The following is a 27,851-nucleotide window of genomic DNA, read 5'->3' as shown; positions in this document are numbered from 1 at the left end:
GATTTCCGTTCAGCCTCCAGACTTAGACTGAAGTGGGTTAAACTGAACCCACTTCAACCTTACCATAGTAAACTAATATATATATATATATATATATATATATGGTTCCCATTCAGAAGCCTGAAACATCATAAGCCTGAAAATCAAAATCCTGAAACCAAAAGCCTGAAAATTCAGAATCCTGAAAACTCAAAATCCTGAAAGCCCAAAATCCTGAAAGACCAAAATCCTGAAACTCAAAATCCTGAAAACACAAAATAGACATACTGATGTCATTGTGGCTTTGCTATTGTTAGCCCTGTGGTGTTAGGTCATGCGTTGGGGTCAGGTAAGTGTGCGGTTGGTTTTATTTTAGGGTTAGGCGGTTTAAGTGAGTTAGGGTTGGGGGCAGGGTTGGCATGTATGCCATAGTGACAAATATTGGGGTTAGGGCGGTTTAATTGAGTTAGGTTTAGGCGGGTCAGGTGAGTGTGCGATAGTGACGGACCTTAGGGTTAGGGTTAGGGTCAGGGTCAGTTGGTAGATATTAGTGTCTTTATAGTGACATATTAGCATTATTTGTGTTTTCAGGATTTTGAGTTTCAGGATTTTGGTCTTTCAGGATTTTGGGCTTTCAGGATTTTGAGTTTTCAGGATTCTGAATTTTCAGGCTTTTGGTTTCAGGATTTTGATTTTCAGGCTTATGATGTTTCAGGCTTCTGAATGGGAACCATATATATATATATATATATATATATATATATATATATATATGGATATATGTGTGTGCGTGTGTATATAATATAATATATATATATTGTGTGTGTGTGTGTGTGTGTGTGTGTGTGTGTGTGTGTGTGTGTGTGTGTGTGTGTGTGTGTGTGTGTGTGTGTGTGTATCTGCATCAGGGCAGTCAAGAGAAGCTATGCATATATATGCATGTCTAAACTCATAGATTATATACTTTATACCCCAGTGATATTATTAAGTCATGAAGTATAACACACTGATCAAAAATCAACATTGTCCTATATTGCACTAAAGCTATTTTTCACTTTCTTGATAAGTTTGATAAAATACTGAATAAGTCATATGTCCGTGTTATGTATTAACATTTTTGTCTGGTTTTGTGTCTCCTAAGAGGTGAGACCATCTGGCATAATGGTTAAGGTCTTTGCTTTCAGTGCACAAAATACAAGGTTCTTCCATGATCCCTGGCCAGTGAATGCATGGAGTTTGCATGCTCTGTATGTGTACTCTGTGGGGTTCCTCCCAAAAAACATGCTGAGTGTTTCCATCTGAAACTTATCCAAGAATGGAGTTACAGGCAGCAGCACAGACTAGATGGTGCTCTATAGGGGGAAGAGTAGTATAGCCCAACAGTTTTGGGCATCTACTGTGGTGTGCAGTATCTTCAAGTTAGAAGTGATTCACAGACTGTGTACAGGGCTAGCCACACAGTGGTGTAAAATATGGCTTTTGGTGATTCAGTTGTGTTAACTAATGTTGCCAAATGCAGAAGAGTATTTACCAATGATATGTGGGATGAGGACATAGCCTTCTCAGAACTATGCCAGGAAGACATGCTAATGGCGGGAGGAGAGTATGTGCCCCTGTTGGCCAGTGTGTGCCCACAACAAAGCCCAGCATGCCTGGGTCAATAACCTACTTGCCGACCAGTGACCATTTGCCTAGCTTAGGTTATCTGGGATAGCTGTTTTGAGAAGGCTGGATGTAAAACCAATCAACCTGCCAAATGTGAATTAGGAATTACCACACTCAGTGTGATTTCATTGACAGGACAGAGTTTGGAAGTGAATGACATGATGGTAATGAGAAGGCTGGACATCCTGTGCGTCCAGAAGACAAGATGGAAGTGCAGCAAAGCCACTTGGCTTGGGATGCAGAGTCTACTACTCAGAAGGAGGACATGCTAGAAATGGTGTGGGAACTGTGTTGAGGGAGAGGCTACAGAAGACAGCAAGGGATGTAATCAGAATTACTGACAGACTCTTGGCAATTAGACTCCAGTGTAATGATAAAGTAATATTCATAATCTCAGCCTATGCCCCACAGCAGGGTTGTGATACTGAAGAAAAAAGTGCATTCAAACTGCAATTGCAGGACCTACTAGATAAAGCAGAACAACATGAATTGGTGCTGACAATGGATGACCTGAATGCACATATCAGGATAGACAGAACAGGATATGAGGACTTTCTGGGTCCAAATGGGTAGGTCAACAGGAATAAAGGACAGGTCATTCTACAATAGTCTCTGGAACATGGCTTGGTGATGACCAAAACATGGTTCAGCAAGAGAGACAGTCATGAGATCACATACAAAAGTGGTAAAAATGCAACTCGGGTAGACTTCCTGCTATTAAAAGAAAGGGCATTGGTGTAGAATCAGTTATTGTAAAGTCATCCCAAGTGAAACAGTTGGCCCACGGCATAAACCATTGGTTGCCACAATAAGCTACAAGCAATGGTCATAGAAGTCTCTAAGGTCAACAAAGACCAGGCTGAGGAGCTGGAAGTTGACTGAAGAGAAAGTACAACAGTTCAAGGAATTACTCAGGGCTCTAGCACCTCAAAAAGAAGAGGAAATACATGGAGTGGAAGAAGAATGGTAGCACCTCAAAACAGTATGTATGTTTGAGGACTAAAGAACAGATATGCAGCTGAGCCAGGTATTGAAATAAGGTACATAAGGAAAGCTGGTGGTGGAATGCAGAAGTGCAGGAAGTCATCAAAAGAAAGAAGGAGAGCAGGTTGAAGTGGGAGACAGAAAAGACTGACCAAACTAGGAAGGACTGCTGGTTGGTTAATAAAGAGATTAAGAAAAGAGTTGAGATATCAAAGAACAAGGCACTCTACCATCTTCAGGAAAGTGATTCAGTAGATGCCTCAAAGAAACTATATCAGGTTGCAAAGAAAAGACAGAAAGATAAAGAAGATAGTCAGAAAACCTTCATAAGGGATGCCAGCAACAACATGATGGCCAGTCCTCAGGGCATCAAAAGCAGATGGAAGGGGTACTTCCAGCAGCTTCTGAATAAAGAAAACCCCACAGATGCTGTACTGTTCCAGACACAGCCTACAATGAAAGATGAGGAGGAGCCCACCATAGAAGAATTAAGAGCAGCACTAAGGAAAATAAAGTTAGGGTAAGCAGCAGGTTCATATAAGGTCACAGTAGATATGATAAAGATGTTGGGTGAGTTATCAAAGAAATGTCTCCAGTGAAGGTTTGATGTCACAGAAACATTGGTAGAATTAGCCCAGGCTATGTTGATGGACCCAGTGACTCAAGTACAGTGATCATTCTCACAGTGGGGTTGCAGTGGGAGTGTGTGTACCTCAGTGATCATCTCTGAGCCATTGCTGTTCATACTAGTGATAGAGAACATTGCAAACAGGTCAGAGAGGACAGATCAAATAGATGTGCATGCAGACAATGTGGCATTACAGGCAGACTCTGAGCAATATCTACAGTAAAGGCTAGGGGAATGGAATGGAATGCAAACTGAAGGCACATGGTATGACACTGAGTACAGTTAAGACAGGTGTGATAGCAGTAAATGTGGGAAAACATAAGAAAATGAGAATTGAGATAGCAGGGAAAATAGTGGAACAGGTTATCAGCATCAAGTTTCTGAGAGGAGTTTGCAGAGAAGAAAAGTCTGAATGAAGAGGTCAAAGATGAAATCAGAAGGGCTGCAGCCAACTGGCATAGAGTGTCAGGGGTACTGTATGACCTAAGAATGCTAAAGAAGGCAAAAAGCAGAGTACAAAATTTTGATGCGGCTCATATACTGTATAGTACAGAAACCTGGGCAGTAAAGGAAGAGCAGTTGAGGAAGCTAGAGATGATGGAGATGAAGTGCCTGAGATGGGTAGTAGGATGCACACTGTGGGACTGATGAAGAAATTAAGACATAAGAGCAGAAGTCAAAGTAGTTTCAATTGCAGAAAAGGTGACACAGAACAGATTACGGCAGTTCACGCACATGCAGACAAGCAGAAGACAATCTGGTAAAGATTATTTGAGATGTACGGGAAGAAATTAAAAGAAAATGCGAGCAACCAGCAAAGAGGTAGATGGATTGTGCTGGAGAAAACCTGTCACAAGTCAGGCATGAATGGCAAAAAATGTAGAAGAGTAAAATTGAATAGAGAGATGGCAACAGTTGACATGACACCCTGACCCCATGTAGAAAAAAAATGGAAAAATGGGGGTTGATGATGATGATGGCATGTGTTCTGTTGATGCAAATGGTGCATACCTCCATTATGCATTTCATACTGTCATAGTAGTCACAGTATACTGAATAGACAACCATATGCTAATGGCAATCTCTGATTTCCTATCATGCCACACAATTGGTGTTATAGCTTCCCATATCTATGTTAGGGTTGTAACTCGTAACACATGTAAGAAAGTGATGCAAACATCATTTATTAGTGGTCTTAATGTAATATATATATTTGTTCTGTTAACCCCATGTTCAGATTCACTTTTGTGACACAACCTAAATGATGGTCAAGGAGGGCCATTTGTTATTTAGTGATCCTTAAAAAAACATGCATTTGTACTATATAGTTGTTGTTCTGTGCTGTTTGTGTATGCTTGCTTTTATATGCTGTATTCTAGTCTTTAAATGTCATTACTGTTTTCTATTTATAGGTAAGCCGCGATGGTACAGCAGTAGCATTGTTGCCTCACAGCAAGAGGTTCTCCTGTTCGATTCACGGCTGGAGCGCCTTCTGTGTAGAGTCTGCATGTCCTCCCCGCGGTCGAGTGGCCTCTGAAAGACATGCGTAAATGGGCGTGCCTTCGCTGAAGGTTGGGCGTTGGGCTGGCAACTCGGCACCATAAAAATCTACTGCCAATCATTAGAGGACCGGAGTTCTGCTGTGGCGACCCCTAACCGGGAAAAGCCGAAACGACAAACACTGTTTTCTATTTATATGCACTATCAGCTGGACAGTATTTAGGTATGGCAGTGGTACAGTGGCAGTGTCCTCCACAATGACTATCTCTTACAGGGTATTGTATTGGACAGGTAATTGGAAAGGTTGTTACCATCTAATTATATTCAATTTGGTGAAAAAAGACATACTATTGTACTGCTGCTAGTATTTGTTTATTATTGACATACAAGGCCATGTCCAACCCGGAATTAATGAACATGCTTCACGTCAAAAAATCTAAATCCATCAGAACTACAAGGGCAAGAGACTTAAACCTCAACACAGCTATTAATAGGATGTGCTGGAGGGACAGATTCATCACCTAGAGACTCCCTATGCTGTGGAACAAAATCCCGGTACATGTGAGGCAGAGCACCTCGCTGGCCTTGTTCAAGAGAAATCTTGACCAATGGATGGATCGCAGGTATACCCCAGGGATAACCTCGGTGCCACTGCTTGACAGAGGCACAGCAAAATAATGGGCATAGTATCCTTCAAACTAAAGGGGTGGCGAAAGCCACAAAACTCTGGGCTAGGCTTATAAATGCCCTAGGGCAGATAGCCTAGTATGAACCTATGAACCTATAAAAGTAATTTACAATGTTTCCTATGGAGGATGACTGTGTCATTTGGTTATATGGCTTCCTATTAAAATGTTGGCACTTGAAATGCAGAGTACCAACAAGCTGAAAAAAAAAGATAGCAATTATGGAGAAGAGCGAATCTCAAATATTGTTCTTCTCCTTTAAACTTCTTTTTTGAAGGGGGAACAAGCCACCTTGCACCCCTGAAGTGGGAGGCAAGCCCACATGCCCTCTAAATGTATATACACCAACTCCAATATCACTATTCCTTGGAGAAAAGGGTCAGGACTTCGTATATGTAAGTCAATGTTTTGGCCAACTAGTCTCCGTGTTTTGGAACTCACTCTAGTGGATCCTGACATTTCAAATGTTTACCTTCTGATACATGTAACTGCATTTACATGTACTGATTATGCATATACTTTGTTTCAGTACATGTTATACTATAGTGTTATGTGTGGGTGCTGGCATATCTGTGTAACAGATGTCAATATCATATACATGTACTATGTCATGTTAGTGTACTGCTATACATGCAGTAAGAATGTCATCAAGGACATTAATCATGGACCAGTGTCATATTCATACAGTTTACTGAACTGTATAACAAACTACCATCAGCCAAGGTCAATTTTTTTTTGCTTATGTATAAATGAAGTTGTAGGATGTGTGTCTTTTTTTTTAAATGGTGCTGACACTTTATGTTGTTCATGCACTGTGTTTGTCAGTGTACTACACAGGTTCAAAAAGACATGTGATGAGGTTATTTGGAAAATTTGGTGAAGGATCCATCTTGCATAAACATAGTAACATAGCTCAAAATACTTGGACATCATGTACTGGGGTAACTCAGGCCTTAAAATATGTCTTCCTCAAAAGTAGGGACACTTGTCCTGTCTGATGGCACTGTCGTGACATTTTACACCAATGTATGCCATTTTGTTTTATGTCATTTTACGGAGTCCAGAAAATAAGCCAGCCCAACCATCAGCAGATGACAGAGGAGATGCTGACCAAACCTGTGGTCTGTGGAGTTGTATTCCAAAGATGAGGGGGAACAACACCATGATGATGATAACAATAACAGGCCAGGACCATCGCAACCAGTTGTTGCAGATGATTAACGACTATGATCTCTACTACCTTTAGATGACCCCAGGGACCAGATATGGGATGTGGTTAAACTTTCAGGACCCAGATGCATTACCTGATGGCTAACTTTTTCCAAGACATGGGGTGGGCCATGCATGATTTCTTCCAGGAGACTGCTCAAGAGAACATATGAGAAATTTGATCTAAACGATGGAGTGGTTCTGGACAGTAAGTAAAGTCTTTGTGTTCCACTTATGTAATGTTGTCATCATGGGATTGATTAAATTGTCTCTTGAGTGTTACTTAAATACTCAGTGAAATTCTGGGCCTTTATCTTTGAAATGATTTCAAGCCTACTTAAACTAAAGCACTGCTGGTGATCCCCTACTGGGTGAGGAAAGTAAACCTATATATTTTTTGTTTGTGACTGATAGAGCTGCTTTCTGTTATATGCTTCATTTTGTTTTCTGTTTTAAGAAATCTGCTTGGCCTGTTGTTTTTATTCTATGTGAGAGGTAGACACTTAAATTATCTAGGCTGCATATTTCACATGTGTTTTCATTGGCTAAATCGTCTCTTGAGTGATACTTAAATAGTCAGTGAAATTCTGGGCTTTTGCCTTTGTCCGAAAAGATTTCTCTGTGTGGAAGATTTTCAGTCCATATATTTCTAGTTAATCACTGTATATTAATCAGATCAGACAATAGTAGTAGAAGTAGCGAACGTAAACTCGTCAAGTCAAAAAGTAATAATAGAAAATATATAATTCTACAGCATTACTATGTTAATCACTGTATATTAATCAGATCAGACAATAGTAGTAGAATTAGCGAATGTAAACTCATCAAGTCAAAAAGTAATAATAGAAAATATATAATTCTACAGCATTACTATGTTAATCACTGTATATTAATCAGATCAGACAATAGTAGTAGAATTAGCGAATGTAAACTCATCAAGTCAAAAAGTAATAATAGAAAATATATAATTCTACAGCATTACTAAGTATTCAAAAGTAATCCAAGCAAGGCAGGCAGTCTGTTTCCAGTCGAAAATCCTTTATTAAGTACACAGACAAGCAATCCAAGTAAAACAAAAATAGAGTAATAATTTCCTCACAAGCTTTCTAAATATATATATACTTTTTATCAGGCATGAGAGTGGTTTATTGTGCTGTAAAACAAAGTGTTATTGGTACACATGTTAAATTCACATCCCTTCCCCCATCAGTGTGACATTCGAGCTGGTCCTGCCCTACCTAGTAGCTGTCATAATAATATATAGCCCTAATGTACTTTAATGGTACATCTTATTTAACCAAATTATTAAGTAGATTATTAAGTCTGTGATTTTATACAAGGCAATATACTACATGGCTGGAAATATATCAACCTTAGTTCATTTTGCGATCAAAAATTATATATAAATATATACATATACATTTTGCATGTAAAAATCAGTTTCTATTTTCATAACCTATTGTTAACAAAGATCGCTTTTGTCCTTCTAGACTTCTTCAGGTCTGTGTACAAGAACCCTAAAAACCTATATAATTGTATAATTAGTTAGTATTGTTATTACCATAATTTTGAATAAAGTGGAAAAAAGAGAACCAGAAAAAAAAAATAAAAATAAAAAAATATATATGTATGATGATTATATTTTATATTATATTTTATTTTGTTTCAATCAATATATTATGTTTTGTTTATATATTATAGTTTGTTTCCATCATCATACATACACTCTAAGTTTCTGAATGTAATTTTATTGGCTGGAGGGCTTATTAATCAACTTATCTTGTTTTTTAGTGCCTTTATAAATTCTGAAGGCTCTTGGCTCATTTATTCAAAGACAAATACTTTTATTGAATAATCACACTTTCATAAACTGTTTAAAATACACTGTTGTATCCATATCTTAAGTTTTTTTGCGGTAACATTTCATACCTTTTAAGTTTGTTTGTGGTAGCATTTTACTCCGGACACTCGTTTACTGTGCTTTTACTTTAGGAAGACTGGGATTACTCATCTAGTGGCAGTAGGTGTTCAACTGATCAGAGATGGGAAACACACATAATAGCTCATATATATATATATACACACATATATATATATATATATATATATATATATATATATATATATATATATATATTTTTTTTTTTTTCACTTCTCCGCACTTGATTTGCACTGTTCTGATACCTAGAGAGCATGGAATAGATACATATCTGCTGAATCTAGCCTGTTATTGATACACTTGAGCACTAAACCAGCCATTATAGATTAAGAAGGGTTCTCTTGCACCCTTGTGGCAGAAGACTGTGGATCCAGCCTTGTCTGAACTGGGTGTTGCTGGAGGAAGGTTCAATGTGTGCTTTGCTATTGATGGATTACCTTAGAAGTGTTTAATTTCACCTGTACTTAAGCCTCACATTTGTATGGGTTTGTGGTTAATTAACCTGAGTTGCTCTATGTCTGGCATCCTTTGCCTGAGGTCTACAGTGTGTCTGCTTTAATCCAAGGCATCTAAGGCAAAAAAACAAGAAAATAAGTATACTTTGTGATTCTTCTGCACTTTCTTTACTGTATTATTTGAATAGCTGCATCATTTCTGTTTTTTTTTTACTCTTTTACTGTTTGTGACTGCTTCATTCTCTGCACTTCATTTGCGCTGTTCTGATATCTAGATAGCATAGACTAGATTCAAACCCGTTGAATCTAGCATGTTATTGATACACTTACACACTAAACCAGCCATCTTACATTAAGAAGGGGTCCCCTGCACCCTTCTGACAGAAGATCCAGCCTTGGCTGAAGATTGCTGGAGGAAGGTTCATTGTGTGCTTTCCTATTAGTAGATTATCTTAAAAGTGTTTTAATTTCACCTGTATTTAAGCCTCGCATGTGGGTGTTGCAGCGCACCATGCAACAGAGGTTAGTGGTGTCATATATAGATGTGAATACCTTGAAACTCAATGTTTCCCCTAGGCATCTGTCAGTGGAACCTTCCCAAGCTTCCGTACTGCACTGTGGGCAACTCAGTTGCACACTGCGCAGCATTGCCACACTTACCTCCCATAGCTTTCAATAGAACAAGCACCATTATTAGTCTTAGTGCAAAAGCTGGTCAAACTTTCCCATTCCCTTCCCTAATAGTACATACTGTAAAAATCTGCTATAATGGACAGGCAGTTTCCCATCATTTCACCGGCCAGCCTGATTGGCATGGTCATCCTGAGGCAATGCAGTAATTGCCTCATGTATACTAACAACCATTTATTCCTAAAACAAACAAATACCCTATGTGAGAGATGTAATTACATTATGAAATTGGAATCAATTCTCTCATATAACAACAAACTGAACATCAAACAGGTTCTAAGCACACACACTTCGCCTCTCATACAAAATAAGGTCACAACACATAAACCCACATATGAGGAGGTACTCACTAGAAGCTAACCAAAAGATCACAGACCTCCCAAACATAAACCACTTTCACACACTGTTATGCAAATAGAAAACACTACACATAACACATACACCAGTGTCTCAGCAATAAGCCCCTAAAGCAAAACCTAACATCTTCATCATAGGCAACTCCATAGTGAGACTCACAGATGTCCCTTTCACCAGGCTGGACAAGGAGAAGGTCATGGTCGCCTACTGGACAGCTACCAGAATACATGGTGGCCGGAACCATAGAGTGAGGGGGGAGGGGCACCCCCCCACACACACACACTTTTGCAGCAGATCCAGCAACTTTCCAACTTACATGTAACATGCAAACGGACCCGCACCCATCCAGGTCACAATCGCAGTCCATATACAAACTCTACGGCAGAGATTGCACTACAGTAAGGAAAGAAAGATTACAAAAGGGTAAATTTCCTGATCCCCACACCCCTCACTATAGTGTGATATGCAAATGTGCGATCTCCGAGATTCTCCATTCAGCTGCAGTGAGCTGACAGCAACTTGGCCCCTCCCCCCTTTCAGCAAAAGCTTAGCTAAACATCAAAACATTAAAAAGCATCATGACATCCTTTCCATTCCTTTGTGTACCATAACCAACTGTGTCAAGTTTAAATAATCCAGTTCCAGTCCCATCAAGTAACTTGTGACAGATACAGACATCATTCCCATACCACATCTAATTTGCTCTCTTTCTTTGCACATGGTAGCTAGCTCCTGTGTCTGTACCTGAAACATACATAATTCAATTACAGCTGCTACTGCTTTACCAGAGGACTCGTCTGATTCCGATCCATTATTCTTTCTAAAGCATCATGTTATGTCCCCCTGCAAAAAAAGTTTTTTTTGGAAACACTTCTTATACAGTAAGTGATTCCAGTGCTTTCATCAAGGGACTATAGAAGTGAACACTAACATTGCTTCTGAAATTCCTTTCATATAGACGAGAATACCATATGCTCTTGTAAATTTAGTGTGTCTTACAAACAACTATTGCCGTAAACATGATGATGTCATTTATAAGCATGTAAAATAAAATAATTTGCAATAACAGGTCACAGCCTTAGATTCTCTGTCTGCACACTCTCAACAGACTGTCGGACTCTAAACAGCACTATTCTAACTCCGGGGTTGCCGCGGCTTCTGAGAACTTGTGTCCAGTCCAGTCCAGATACTTCTATGTTAGTTTGTACCTTTTTAAATTACAGAAGTGTGTGCTTGTGCATGTACATGTGAAGAAAAAGACAGAGATTTCAAAAGACTCTGACATCCCTGAAGTAAAAAAAAAATGCTAATAGCACCCCTGATCATAGCTCTCAACAAATCAGGGGCAAATCCAGCCAAATCAGGGACACGTTTGACATTTAAAAATATTAGTACCACTAACATTAACATGGGCCTTTGAACTGACATAGTAAGGGAATATGAATTCATACACATGTTCTAAACTAGCACAATGTGAGATCTTGCGGGGCAAACCATAACCGGAAGTAAAGGTGTGGCCAGAAATGTATATTTTGTACTCTGAATTTATACTGTTCCCCTTACCACCCTCGTATCGTTTTAAAATATACTCGTGTCTAAATGCTGCCCTATGTACTTCAGAAAGGGAGTTTAGTTTCAGTTGTTGCCTCTTATCACCATAAACATCAATTTTTGAGGTACATTTACTTTTTAGGAAAGAAATGTACAGTATTCACACTTATAAGCAGTTATGTACTGTTTGAACTATAAGTTGGCTGACAGGTGCACAGAAAAAAACTGTATTCACTAGAGTGCAGTGAGTATGCCTAGCTACATCCATGTCTGGAAGTGCATATAAAATAAACATTCGCTCATATGGAATTCGAATTGTTCTGTCATTCTATAAAATATTAAGATTTTATCCAGAAAAAAAAATGTTAGAGGAAATGTAGGAAACAGATCTTATCACATTTGAGGACAAATGCAGTTTTCCATTTTTTTCTGGGTACAACTGGGGACTGTGCTGCGAAAAGAGGGATAGGTGTCAAGTGCATGCATATTGATTGGCTTGAGTTGACTGTGACTGTCTGCTTTTGTTCACCGGAATAGCCTGCCCGACTGGGTAAACATACTGCCAGAAGAGTCCAGGTTCCACATTCTACATTGTTTTTTTAATTTAAATTTATTTTCTGTTAGAATCGGATTAAGATCCGATAGCTCTCACTGTTGTGCTCTGTCTGCCATAGCTGTTAGCTAGTGGCTCCCTCAACTAACTTCCACTTGTGTGTGTGTGTGGGGGGGGGGTTCAACTTCAAATTCAGGGGACTTGGCATGCTGCACTAAGTAAGTGCATTGGTCTGTTTCCCCCTGTCTCAGCCTGACTAACTTAATAGTTCAGTCTGGGCAGGGTTCGGTGGCACGTCACATGTGTAAAAATTTACAGATTCCAGAAGTTAAAGCTGTTGTTGCTGTTGTTGTGTTCTTTCTGTGACCTTATAAATAATCCAGACCTCCTTCCCTTCAATCAATGGAGAGTGACTGAGTAAGTGATCCGAATAATTTTGAATTTTGTTGTTTCTTTCTAATTTGTGCTTTGCTGTGCATACTATACATAGACAAAGTACGTAAGCCTTGTGGGATAGTATTAATTTTTTGATGTAATTTTGATTTTACTTATACTGGAAAGGTCACTGGGGAAAATGCTTCATTTTTGTGCTTGTGCATACATGGTGGAAAAGTAATTAAGGGAACCTTCTCCTTGGGGGAAATGACTCATGTTGAGTTGATGTCATTTGGTAGTGCTTGTGCATACATGGACAGACTACTGAGAAGATTGTTAGGGGAAATGTTTCATTTTTGGTGGTTGTGCATACATGGACAGACTACTGAGAGGATTGTTAGGGGAAATGTTTCATTTTTGGTGCTTATGCATACAGGGACAGACTACTGAGAGGATTGTTAGGGGAAATGTTTCATTTTTACTGCTTATGCATACAGGGACAGACTACTGAGAGGATTGTTAGGGGAAATGTTTCATTTTTGATGCTTGTGCATACAGGGACAGACTACTGAGAGGATTGTTAGGTGAAATGTTTCATTTTTGGTGCTTATGCATACAGGGACAAACTACTGAGAGGATTGTTAGGGGAAATGTTTCATTTTTGGTGCTTGTGCATACAGGGACAGACTACTGAGAGGATTGTTAGGGGAAATGTTTCATTTTTGGTGCTTGTGTGTACATGGACAGACTACTGAGAGGATGGTTAGGGGAAATGTTTCATTTTTGGTGCTTGTGTGTACATGGACAGACTACTGAGAGGATGGTTAGGGGAAATGTTTCATTTTTGGTGCTTATGCATACAGGAACAGAATACTGAGAGGATTGTTAGGGGAAATGTTTCATTTTTAGTGCTTATGTATTCATGGACAGACTACTCAGAGGATTGTTAGGGGAAATGTTTCATTTTTGTTGCTTGTGCATACAGGGACAGACTACTCAGAGGATTGTTAGGGGAGATGTTTCATTTTTGGTGCTTGTGCGTAAGTGGACAAACTATTGAGACGATTGTTAGGGTAAAAGTTTCATTTTTGGTACTTGTGCGTACATAGACAGACTACTGAGAGGATCATTAGGTGAAATGTTTCATTTTTGGTGCTCAGGCATACATGGACAGACTACTGACAGGTTTGTTAGGGGAAATGTTTCATTTTTGGTGCTTATGCATACATGGACAGACTAATGAAAGTTTTTTTAGGGGAAATGTTTCATTTTTGGTGCTTGTGCATACAGGGACAGACTACTGAGAGGATTGTTATGGGAAATGTTTCATTTTTGGTGCTTATGCATACAGGGACAGACTACTGAGAGGATTGTTAGGGTAAATGTTTCATTTTTAGTGCTTATGCATACAGGGACAGACTACCGAGAGGATTGTTAGGGGAAATGTTTCATTTTTGGTGCTTGTGCGTAAGTGGACAAACTATTGAGATGATTGTTAGGGGAAAAGTTTCATTTTTGGTGGTTGTGCATACAGGGACAGACTACTGAGAGGATTGTTAGGGGAAATGTTTCATTTTTGGTGCTTGTGCGTACAGGGACAGACTACTTTGAGGATTGTTATGGGAAATGTTTCATTTTTGGTGCTTATGCATACAGGGACAGACTACTGAGAGGATTGTTAGGGGAAATGTTTCATTTTTTAGTGCTTATGCATACAGGGACAGACTACTGAGAGGATTGTTAGGGGAAATGTTTCATTTTTGGTGCTTGTGCATACAGGGACAGACTACTGAGAGGATTGTTAGGGAAAATGTTTCATTTTTGGTGCTTATGCATACAGGGACATACTACTGAGAGGATTGTTAGGGGAAATGTCTCATTTTTGGTGCTTGTGCGTACATGGACAGACTACTGAGAGTATTGTTAGGGGAAATGTTTCATTTTTGGTGCTTCTGCATACATGGACAGACTACTGAAAGTTTTTTTAGGAGAAATGTTTCATTTTTGGTGCTTGTGCATACAGGGACAGACTACTGAGAGGATTGTTATGGGAAATGTTTCATTTTTGGTGCTTATGCATACAGGGACAGACTACTGAGAGGATTGTTAGGGGAAATGTTTCATTTTTAGTGCTTATGCATACAGGGACATACTACTGAGAGGATTGTTATGGGAAATGTTTCATTTTTGGTGCTTATGCCTACAGGGACAGACTACTGAGAGGATTGTTAGGGGAAATGTTTCATTTTTGGTGCTTGTGCATAAGTGGACAAACTATTGAGACGATTGTTATGGGAAATGTTTCATTTTTGGTGCTTATGCATACAGGGACAGACTACTGAGAGGTTTGTTAGGGGAAATGTTTCATTTTTGGTGCTTATGCATACTGGGACAGACTACTGAGAGGATTGTTAGGGGAAATGTCTCATTTTTGGTGCTTGTGCATACATGGACAGACTGCTGAGAGGATTGTTAGGGGAAATGTCTCATTTTTGGTGCTTGTGCATACATAGAAAGGCTACTGAGAGGATTGTTAGGGGAAATGTTTCATTTTTCGTGCTTGTGCGTACATGGGCAAACTACTGAAGGATTGTTAGGGGAAATGTTTAATTTTTGGTGCTTGTGTGTACATGGACAGTCTACTGAGAGGATTGTTAGGGGAAATGTTTCATTTTTGGTGCTTATGCATACAGGCACAGACTACTGAAAGGATTGTTAGGGGAAATGTTTCATTTTTGGTGCTTGTGCGTACATGGACAGACTACTGAGAGGATTGTTAGGGGAAATGTTTCATTTTTGGTGCTTGTGCATACATGGACAGACTTATGAGAGGTTTGCTAGTGGAAATGTTTCATTTTTGGTGCTTGTGTATACATGGACAGACTACTGAGAGGATTGTTAGGGGAAATGTTTCATTTTTGTTGCTTGTGCATACAGGGACAGACTACTGAGAGGATTGTTAGGGGAAATGTTTCATTTTTGGTGCTTGTGCGTAAGTGGACAAACTATTGAGACGATTGTTAGGGGAAAAGTTTCATTTTTGGTACTTGTGCATACATGGACAGACTATTGAGAGGATTGTTAGAGGAAATGTTTCATTTTTGGTGCTTGTGCGTACATAGACAGACTACTGAGAGGATCGTTAGGGGAAATGTTTCATTTTTGTACATGGACAGACTACTGAGAGGTTTGTTAGGGGAAATGTTTCATTTTTGGTGCTTGTGCATACAGGGACAGACTACTGAGAGGATTGTTAGGTGAAATGTTTCATTTTTGGTGCTTATGCATACAGGGACAGACTACTGAGAGGATTGTTAGGTGAAATGTTTCATTTTTGGTGCTTATGCATACAGGGACAGACTACTGAGAGGACTGTTAGGGGAAATGTTTCATTTTTAGTGCTTATGCATACAGGGACAGACTACTGAGAGGATTGTTATGGGAAATGTTTAATTTTTGGTGCTTATGCATACAGCGACAGACTAATGAGAGGATTGTTAGGGGAAATGTTTCATTTCTGGTGCTTATGCGTACATGGACAGACTACTGAGAGGATTGTTAGGGGAAATGTTTCATTTTTTAGTGCTTGTGCATACAGGGACAGACTACTGAGAGGATTGTTAGGGAAAATGTTTCATTTTTGGTGCTTGTGTGTACATGGACAGACTACTGAGAGGATGGTTAGGGGAAATGTTTCATTTTTGGTGCTTATGCATACAGGGACAGACTACTGAGAGGATTGGTAGGGGAAATGTTTCATTTTTGGTGCTTGTGCATACATGGACAGACTACTGAGAGGATCGCTAGGGGAAAGGTTTTATTTTTGGTGCTTGTGCGTACATGGACAGACTACTGAGAGGATTGTTAGGGGAAATGTTTCATTTTTGGTGCTTATGCATACAGGAACAGAATACTGAGAGGATTGTTAGGGGAAATGTTTCATTTTTTGTGCTTGTGTATTCAAGGACAGACTACTCAGAGGATTGTTAGGGGAGATGTTTCATTTTTGGTGCTTGTGCGTAAGTGGACAAACTATTGAGATGATTGTTATGGTAAAAGTTTCATTTTTGGTACTTGTGCATACCTGGACAGAATATTGAGAGGATTGTTAGGGGAAATGTTTCATTTTTGGTGCTTGTGCGTACATAGACAGACTACTGAGAGGATCATTAGGTGAAATGTTTCATTTTTGGTGCTCATGCATACATGGACAGACTACTGACAGGTTTGTTAGGGGAAATGTTTCATTTTTGGTGCTTATGCATACATGGACAGACTAATGAAAGTTTTTTTAGGGGAAATGTTTCATTTTTGGTGCTTGTGCATACAGGGACAGACTACTGAGAGGATTGTTATGGGAAATGTTTCATTTTTGGTGCTTATGCATACAGGGACAGACTACTGAGAGGATTGTTAGGGGAAATGTTTCATTTTTAGTGCTTATGCATACAGGGACAGACTACTGAGAGGATTGTTATGGGAAATGTTTCATTTTTGGAGCTTATGCCTACAGGGACAGACTACCGAGAGGATTGTTAGGGGAAATGTTTCATTTTTGGTGCTTGTGCGTAAGTGGACAAACTATTGAGACGATTGTTAGGGGAAAAGTTTCATTTTTGGTGGTTGTGCATACAGGGACAGACTACTGAGAGGATTGTTAGGGGAAATGTTTCATTTTTGGTGCTTGTGCGTACAGGGACAGACTACTTTGAGGATTGTTATGGGAAATGTTTCATTTTTGGTGCTTATGCATACAGGGACAGACTACTGAGAGGATTGTTAGGGGAAATGTTTCATTTTTACTGCTTATGCATACAGGGACAGACTACTGAGAGGATTGTTAGGGGAAATGTTTCATTTTTGGTGGTTGTGCATACATGGACAGACTACTGAGAGGATTGTTAGGGGAAATGTTTCATTTTTGGTGCTTGTGCATACAGGGACAGACTACTGAGAGGATTGTTAGGGGAAATGTTTCATTTTTGGTGCTTATGCATACAGGGACATACTACTGAGAGGATTGTTAGGGGAAATGTCTCATTTTTGGTGCTTGTGCGTACATGGACAGACTACTGAGAGGATTGTTAGGGGAAATGTTTCATTTTTGGTGCTTGTGTATACATGGACAGACTACTGAGAGTATTGTTAGGGGAAATGTTTCATTTTTGGTGCTTCTGCATACAGGGACAGACTACTGAGAGGATTGTTAGGGGAAATGTTTCATTTTTAGTGCTTATGCATACAGGGACATACTACTGAGAGGATTGTTATGGGAAATGTTTCATTTTTGGTGCTTATGCCTACAGGGACAGTCTACTGAGAGGATTATTAGGGGAAATGTTTCATTTTTGGTGCTTGTGCGTAAGTGGACAAACTATTGAGACGATTGTTAGGGAAAAGTTTCATTTTTGGTGGTTGTGCATACAGGGACAGACTACTGAGAGGATTGTTAGGGGAAATGTTTCATTTTTGGTGCTTATGCATACAGGGACAGACTACTGAGAGGATTGTTCGGGGAAATGTTTCATTTTTAGTGCTTATGCATACAGGGACAGACTACTGAGGGGATTGTTAGGGGAAATGTTTCATTTTTGGTGGTTTTGCATACATGGACAGACTACTGAGAGGATTGTTAGGGGAAATGTTTCATTTTTGGTGCTTATGCGTACATGGACAGACTACTGAGAGGATTGTTAGGGGAAATGTTTCATTTTTGGTGCTTGTGCATACATGGACAAACTACTGAGAGGATTGTTAGGGGAAATGTTTCATTTTTGGTGCTTGTGTATACATGGACAGACTACTGAGAATATTGTTAGGGTAAATGTTTCATTTTTGGTGCTTGTGCATACATGGACAGACTACTGAGAGGATTGTTAGGGGAAATGTTTAATTTTTGGTGCTTGCACATACATGGACAAACCTGACTGAAAGTGTCATTGGAGAAAGTGAAAAATGTTTAATTTCTGTGCTTGTGCCTACATGGATGGACAAAGTACAGAAGGGATCCTTGGGGGAAATTATTCATTTTGATGTCATTTGCTCCTTCCATGCATGCATGGACAAACTATTGAGAAAGTAATTTGGGAAAATATCTCATTTTGGTGTTTTTGCATACATGGACAAACTGCTTAAGGGAACCTTGGGGAAATGATTAATTTTGATGTCATTTGCTTTTCCTGCATACATGGACAGACTACTGGGGGATCATTAGGGCAACTGTTTCATGTTGGTAGTTGTGCATACACGAGAAAATATCAAGCAGTCTTTGGGCGACTTTAACCCCACAGCACTATAGTTTTCATTTATTAGTTATTTCTTGAGTGTTTATGTTACTGCTACATGGGTTTATAGATTTATGATGAACCCTTTACTATTTGGAATGTATTTCTCAGAAGTCTAGGTAAAAGGAAAATGGCCAGTGGGAACATGGCTATAACATGGCTAGCCTGGTAAAGGTTTGACCTATGGCCTTTAGTATAGTAACCTCCTATAAATCTGTGAATTTCAGATCACTAAGTGCCCCTCTCTCCCTCTGCCCCCCCAGTCTTCAACAGCTTCGATCTCCTATGCCAGAATACATCAAATCACACCTGCACTCAAGTCGCTCAACAGCAAGTACCTTTATGACTCTGTCATAGTCTATGTTGGGGTGAATGACTTGAGATGCACCTCTTTAGACTATACGAAGAGACACATGACTGAATTCACAGACTGTGTCCCAGACAGGTATGACCCTAGCCCTAAGCAGCATTCTACCTTCACCCATGATGATGTCACAGTATAAACAAAAAATGATCAACGTCAACAACTGGTTTTGTTTGTGGTGTCAGTCCAGGTGCTTGCCTCCCCATACTGCCATTTTTTGACAATGTCAAAAAAAAACAAAATTTCCAACAGAACAAAATCCACCCCAGTCAAACTTAAGGTTCTACTGCTTAATGCTAGAAGTCTAAACATGAAACTGCACTCCCTGGAAGCACTCCTCACCTTGGAAGATGCTGACGTCTGTGCAATCACTGAGACATTGCTCAAGGCCACAGGTAGCTCTCCAGTTGTGCAAGGCTACAATACCTTCCACATGTTCAGACCTCAAAAGGAAAAAAAAAACAAAGGTAGAGGTGTATCCATCTTTATTAAAGCCAAGTACACCTCGACACTGGTCAAACCAGTATGACTCTCTCAAACTATACCATGTCCAATTAACTATAGGCAAAATACCCTACCACATCATTGCTAGCTATAGGTCCCCCACCGTGAACCAAGAAAAGAATACCACCTATCTGGACTTACTGAAGTCACTCACCATACAGCCCAACACCTTAGTCATGGGAGATTTCAACTATCCTTCCATCACCTGGGTGACATACATGAGCACGAACATGCTAGCCCAGAGGTTCCTGGACTTTGTCAATACAAATACTCTGGAACAAATAGCCTGCACCCCCACAAGGGGCTGAAATGTCCTAAACATAGTACTCACCAACATTGGGGTTTACTACACTTTCCCCTTTATAATGCCCTCCTTGGTAAAGTATGACCATAAATCAGTGTTGTTCATAGTAACTACTGGACCTGTCACCACCACAGGAGCAAAATAAACTATAAAACTTTTCCAAAGCAAACTACAGCCTACTAAGCAATGGTATAAAAAGTTTTATACAACCCACAATCACAGACATCAATGATTCCTATGTAGAGGTGTACACAAATGCCCTGTATAAACACTTGAGCAACTGCATAGACCTGGCTGAACCTGAATGACTTAAACTAGGTCCTCCAAAAAAAACAGCCACCTTGGTGGACCTCAAGTATAAGCAGGTTATATAACAAAAGGAAGAAACTGATGTCTAAGAACAAGTGGGAACTGACTCAGCAGAGGAAGAATTCCTTCCACAGCTTGAACAAGCAAATCAGAATTCTTGTAAAGTCCTCTAAAGCTAATTACAAAGCTACAAATTACCAAATTACCAATTACAAATTGCACCCCTAGCAAAGGATAATCATAAGACATTCTTTAACTATGACTGAAATCTAAAAGGGAATGCCCAGCTATGTGCCAAATTGGTTGTAGATGGTACCACTCGTATTATACAGGAGAAAATTGCCAACTTGCTATCTGACTGACTTGGCACAAACTTCACCCCCCTGTTCCCACTAGCCATACCCCAAAGCATACCTGACACCAGTTCTCTGCCTAGTATCTCTAGAGATCAGGTCATATCTGCACTCTCCAAGGCCAAAACAATGGCCTCAATGGGACCAGAAAGCATCCTAAGTTGTTTATTAAGCAATCTAAAACAGGATCTAGTGGACCTACTTGGTGTCCTCTTCAACCATAATCTGAGAACTGGCTTTGTTCTAGCAGAGTGGAGAACAGCAACAGTAATCCCCTTATACAAAGGGTGGCCATCAACTGACCCTGGGAACTGTAGACCCATACGTCTAACCAGTCTTCATGGAAAGAATGATCATGGACCTTATCAGCAAGGACATAGGCAACCCTCAAACTCTAGAACCAACCCTGTTTGGCTTCATTAAGGGTAAATCATGCTTATTAAACCTAGCAGATTTCTTCAAGAAAGTCACTAAAGCCCTGGATGAAGGTAAGACAATGCACACTGCCTATCTTGACCTAGCCAAGGCTTTTCAAACAATCCCCCAATCAGATATCATTGAGAAACTCTCCCAGCTGGGGATTAACTCTAATGTCACTAGATGGGTAGCCATTTGGCTCATTGACAGAACATACACTGTCAAAGTTGGTGACTTCACCTCTACCAGTAGGCCCGTCACCAGTGACATACCACAAGGAACTACGCTGGGCCCTTTACTGTTTGAAATCTATTTCTCAGAAGTCCAGGATAAAGTAGATGGCCTTTGGCTTATCAACTTCACTGATTATTGCTAATTGGGTGCAATCACTGAGTGCCCCTACAATGCTAACATATTACAGGAGGGCTAACACAGACAAATGACTGGTGCCAAAGCAACAGTCTAAAACTAAATACAAAAATGTGCATTATTATCCCCTTTGGTAAAGCAAAATTCCCCGCTAATTAGAATATTGACAGCACCTTCCTAAGTTCATATCCAGTGGTGTGAGATCTGGGAACACAGGTAGATAGCAATCTGATCTTCAGCCGCCAAGTTTCCACAGTGATAAGTAAAGCCTTCTACATTGTGCATCTCATAAGTAACGGCATTACATCCAGGTCTAAGGATATTATAACTCCACTGTACTTGCCCCTCATCAGACCATTAATAGTGCGCAATGCTCCCTTCTGCATGTACCTCACCAGACAGCTGCAGCAGCTGGAGAGACCACAGAGGTTTCTCACCAAGAAACTACAGAGCCTCCAAACCATGACTTAGATGGATAGAATGAAATCCTGGTCACTGCACTCTGCATCATATAGGCTGCTGAGAGGTGACTTGAGCCTGGCCTACATGGCAGTCTCTGACCCTGCCCTGATGGAACTGCTGCATATCCGCAAGTCAAATGGCACAAGAATCACTCATTCTAGGGACCTTAACCTATCCTGTGACATTAACAGGACATGCTGGAGAGACAGATATATCTCCCAGAGATTGAAGCTACTCAGGAATAAACTTCTAATTCATGTGAAGCAGAGCTCCTCATTGACTTTATTCAAGCACAACCTAGACAAATGGTTGGGAGACTGCAAATTCAGCCCAGGGGTGACACCCATGTCCCTCTGGACAGGGGTTTATATCACTTATTCAAAATATGTATTCATCAATTATGTATTCATCAAACTCTAAACATCGAAATTCATTTCAGTGAACCTCAGAATTTTTTCCAGAGTTAGGAAACACTCATACACTAGCACTCTGAAACACACACTGCACTAAATCAAACCCACCCAAGTGGGGGGTTCCACTCTCCACTCCCCCCAACTATATATACCAACTCCGAGATCCCACTTCACTGGGGAAAAGTGCAAAGTTTTGGTGATGGACAAGTGCTTCCTAACCTTACAAATGAGTCCAAGGTTCGCTGAAATTAATTTCTATGTTTAGAGTTCGATGAATACATATTCGGCAAATACATATTTTGATTAAGTGATATAGACCCCATGGACAGGGATAGTTGGTGTTGATCATAGATTTGCTCTGTGAATTATATCCATCTAACCAAGCACAATTGAGGCAACTTGGGATTAACATGGCTATGCTTGTAAGGGCTCTAGGGCCACTAGCCTAGTAAACTCCTATGAACCTATTAACATTTTGAGGTGAGGTTTCATTACACTGGCACATATTTTTGCACATTACTCCATATGGCAGTCATGCTTTCTGTTTTGTGCATGCAGTCTGTGTAGCACATTTTACATTGTAGCCCATATGTACACACGGCAATTATCTGCTAAAAGATACATTCTTCTTTGTGGCTATAACGTACGACTTTTCCTGTCACAGACTCCTACACTGTATTCCCCACCACTAGGAGTCTTACAGTCATTCTTGTTTCTTTCCACTGATGGATACCTGAAAGTGTTTATTACTAAGGGCTTTGTATGCCTCCAAATGTTGACATTTCTGTACCCATATGGCAACATTTGACCACATATATGTACAGTCTCCCTTGATTCCTGCCTGTGTTGATATTGCTCTCACATTGGCAGACTGCGTGCAACCGACAACAGTTGCTGCTGATGGAGTATGGCATGAATGTGCCTTTCTGGACAGTGTTTGTTATACTCTGTGTAGATTTTCCCTGTTTTGTGGTATTGGAAGCACTGCATATGCACCTGAAATGAGAAGAATGATTCTCTTCTCTTCTCTTCCCTTCTCTTCTCTTCTCTTCTCTTGTGTGTCTTTGTACTCCTTTTGGTGGCATTGAGTCTCTTTGTGGACTGCGGTGCTCACTCTAATGTTGGACTGATGATGAGTACAGTATGTACCATTTAGGCAAGAGTCACCTGTATGTACAACTATTATGTATTATACCTCAGTGGCCTCTTTGTTTACTCATGTGTGTGACTTACATGCCACTAACCATGAGCTCATGGAATGGCATTCATTCCCACTGACATTTACCATTTTACATATGCATTTCACATTCACAGAACTGTGAATATGTATCTCTATTGAGCAATTTTGTGTCACTGTACTGCTGTGTTCACAGTCATACTTAAATTTTGCCTGTGAGATTATTATCACATACTTTCAGTGATTTGTGCATATTGCACGAGTTACACTGCAGGTACACAACATATGACAGTGTCATTTCCTTGCATGATGTAATCACATTGTGCCACAGTTGTACTCTAACCCCTTATGCTGTTTACTATGTGTGCTACTCCCCATTGTGGCAAATGATAGATGTGAGCACTTGCATTCCTTACATTCCATTACAACACATGTTCATGATATACTTGTATCTGTTTTGTGGGTGTGCAACATGTTTAAAGAGGTTTGCATTATGGTACATATAGATTATGTCTTACTACCCATTCTCATTAATGTGTACACCTCTGCTACAGATGAGGCTTTTATTGTACATGAATGTGTTGTGCATGCACTACTCACACACAGACACATTACAAGCTATGACGTGCAGGACACAAACATGCAGAATACACCTTTACACTGTCTGCAGCACTTTGTATGTTTTTTATGGAGGCATGTATGTGTGATGTTTTGCTACATACATTGCTGTAATGCTCGCTTACTTTGAGCATGTTTCTCAGTGGTTATTTTGCATTATCTATGGGGACTTTATGTAATCTCTGTCATTCTAATGAAGACATAATTTGGCCATATGATGCATGTATGCATAACATATACCCAGGATGATCCTGAAACTGGTCAGTATTGATCAGTGCACCACCATGGTAAACAGATATAGATAAATAAATACATAAATAAATATGTCTATGAGAGTGTACTGTCTGACTGCACATTTATATGACAGTGGCATTAGTGGCCTTTGACAGTACTGTACTGGCCAGTTTACCTGTCCAGATGTACACATCATATGTCACTTGTATTCACCATACAGGCATAATGTTGACACTTGCAGACCTTCTGCATTTGTATTTTCTGTAATGGGGTCATTTGTATAATTTTACCTCCATGTAAGTAGTCCTGCTTTTGTGGTGGTATACATAAGTTATCACATTTGTCCTATTGTGTTGTGTTGCTGTGGCAACTGTGTCTCTGTATCACCTTTTTCTCATTCTAGAGGTATACCATTGTGCATGCAGTTGTAGAGCTTGTGATGGCAGCATATCAAGGTTTGGCATATTGTGTTTGCTACATGCATGGCAGGTATTCACTCATAGCAAACCTGTCCTCCATTATAACTATAGCAGGATTGTGACATTTCCTGTGTCTGCACTGTGATGTGTGCCCTAACCTGCAGTGCCTGTCACTTGGCAGTAGCACAGCCAGCTCTCCTGGGAAATGCAAGACTGATGTTTGGCTTGGAGGACAGACATTTGTTTCAGTAATGCATGGATGGAGGTTCTATCCTGCCCTCTGTGTCTTTGAGCCTCCTTTTGTTTATGGAGATGTCAGTGACCTTCAGATCCCTGTTTGTGGTTATGACCACTGCTGACATCTTAGGGCATGGTTATAGATATATGCCAGTTTGTGCTGCATTGCCCTTTTTGTGCAGGCATTTCTCCCCCTCATATGCACAAAGTCATTCCTGATACTAATTGTAAGGGTGTCACACAACTGACAATATCACACTAATGTTATTGTGCGCATTGTTACATTATTTATAGAAATAAAAAAACTTACTCTCTAGTTCAGCTAAAATAGCTCTCTCACATGCCTACCTATTACCAGCCCTTCTCTATGGCTCTCAAATTCTCACCAACTTACAGGCTACTCTTATTTTTAAACTTGAGTCCACTTACAACAAGGTAGCTAAATTTGCAGCTGAACTGCCGTACTCACCTCATCACTGCTTAGCACTGAGAAAGCTGAACTGGCCTGAATTACCCCATAACCTTCTACTCTCTCAGCTTCTGATTATGTACTCTATACTAAACCAGCCCTCCTTCTGCCCCAGCAACACATGTATCATTTCCCCATACACCCCCGCTAGATCATCTCCTCACTATTCATAAACCCAAGATTAAGATAGGTAAAAACCTTTATTCTTGTTACCCTGCTGAGAGCTGGAATAAACACCCACTTGACATATGACTCATTAGCACCAAATCTAAATTCTGTAAGACAGTAAAAACTTACGTAAAGAAAAATCATCTATGTCTGTGCTCTCTCCCTCCTGACTGATCCATCACTCTAATGCATCCTAGTCTCTTTCTTGCTGCTACTTCAGTGTAACTCTTATCTTTTTTCTTTATTGAAACACTTCTATCCACCTTTTTAATCTCTCTGCTTCTAATCTATGGATTTAAACTTCTTTTCTTTCCATATTTGACCATACCTTCCTCTTTTTACAGTCAGTCTACTTTATTTGTGCTATATAAATTGAAATTGTTGAGTCTATTTCTGTATTATTCCTTGTACTCTCCTCTTTACCTCATCGTGCTGAATTGTTGATTCTATTTTGCAATCTATGTTCACTTGTTTTTCTTTATGTCTATGGGATGTATGTTTTATATTATTTTAAGCCAACTTACTTTGCATGTATTTACTGTGGAGCTTTTCTCCCTAGGTCTCCACTGAAAAAGGGCTCAGTCCCAGTTGGACTAACCTGGTCAACAAATGTCAAATAAATAAATAATAAATTGGTGTAGTTTTGCATGGAGGACCACACTTGTGCTACATCTCTAACCTGTTTGTTTTCTTTCTGTGACCACTCCTGTGCCATGTGAATTTGTATTGTCTGTGTTCCACCTCCCTCCCTTCTTGCATGTTCTCTACCATAGTCTTATTTTGTGGTGTCCTTTTTGTTATATGTTTCTTACCCACCCTTTTTTCCTATTCCATTTCAGAAGATTTTAGCATTCCTTCCTTTCCTAAAAAAATAAAAGAGGGACTATTCCCATACAAAAAATACCCATCCCCCTCTGACCCTCCCTCTGATCTTCCTTTTCCTTCTTTCATCACTAGTGTGTCCTTCTCTTTTAGCCAGCCCCACCTTCTGCTGTCCGATCTCCTAATTCCTTCAGGTGTGTACATTATGTGTGCTCCCCCAATATGCACATCTTAATACTTTTTTTTAGATAAACAATTTTCAGGGCACTGGCAATGTGGCACATTGCCATACCTCTTAGAGCAAGAAATCTGGACAAAGCCATAAATAAAAGTGGGACAAAGGCCGAAAAATAGGGACAATGTTTAAATATACCTCTTACAAACTTAGAAAGTTGATAGATAGAATAACAGGTTTTACATTAACATGAATTTTCTGAAGGGTATGAAATCTGAAACTCAAATGTCTGTCATTATTTTCTAACTTGAATCTTTAATGATTTGTCATTTATTTGACAGAAAAACCTTAATTTTATGAAAAATGGACCAAAAATATGAGGCATAATTCTCGACATTCTGTGAAAATCTGTACAGTTAAGACATATGCACGTTGCCAATAACGATTTTTAATATATAAATTTTTGTTTAATTATTTTGGGGGGTAATTGTGACAGCCTCCACAGGAATATATGAGATCTATAAGGTATACAAGGAATTTTATTGTTGTTTATTTACTGCTCTATAAATATATAAAGCACAACTGCAATGGTATATAAGCAATGTTGGCATAATAAAATTGAACACTGGTGTTTATATTAACTAAAATATACTGTGGCTGTCTTACAATGTATGACAAAGGTTTTTATTAATTTTTTTACTGTATGTTAATTTCTTGCCAGATAGTTATTGTTGAATGTAAGTTACTGACTGCCATTGATTTTCTTGCCACATAGCAGTTTTAGTACGCTGATATGCTGCTTGCATGTGGCACCTCCTTGCCACATAGCAGTTTTAGTACGCTGATATACTGCTTGCATGTGGCACCTCCTTGCCACATAGCAGTTTTAGTATGCTGATATGCTGCTTGCATGTGGCACCTCCTTGCCACATAGCAGTTTTAGTATGCTGATATGCTGCTTGCATGTGGCACCTCCTTGCCACATAGCAGTTTTAGTACGCTGATATACTGCTTGCATGTGGCACCTCCTTGCCACATAGCAGTTTTAGTACACTGATATACTGCTTGCATGTGGCACATTATTTGCATATTACATTGCTTCCCAGAAGTTTTGCACTGAACTCAGTGCATTCTGCTGAATTCCACAATTTTTTTGTTTCTTTTTGTTGTTGCTTGAAGAAC

Source organism: Protopterus annectens, chromosome 6.part1, assembly GCF_019279795.1.
Source record: "Protopterus annectens isolate FY-2018-M chromosome 6.part1, PAN1.0, whole genome shotgun sequence".
Classification (NCBI taxonomy): domain Eukaryota; kingdom Metazoa; phylum Chordata; order Ceratodontiformes; family Protopteridae; genus Protopterus; species Protopterus annectens.
This window is presented reverse-complemented; position numbering follows the sequence as displayed.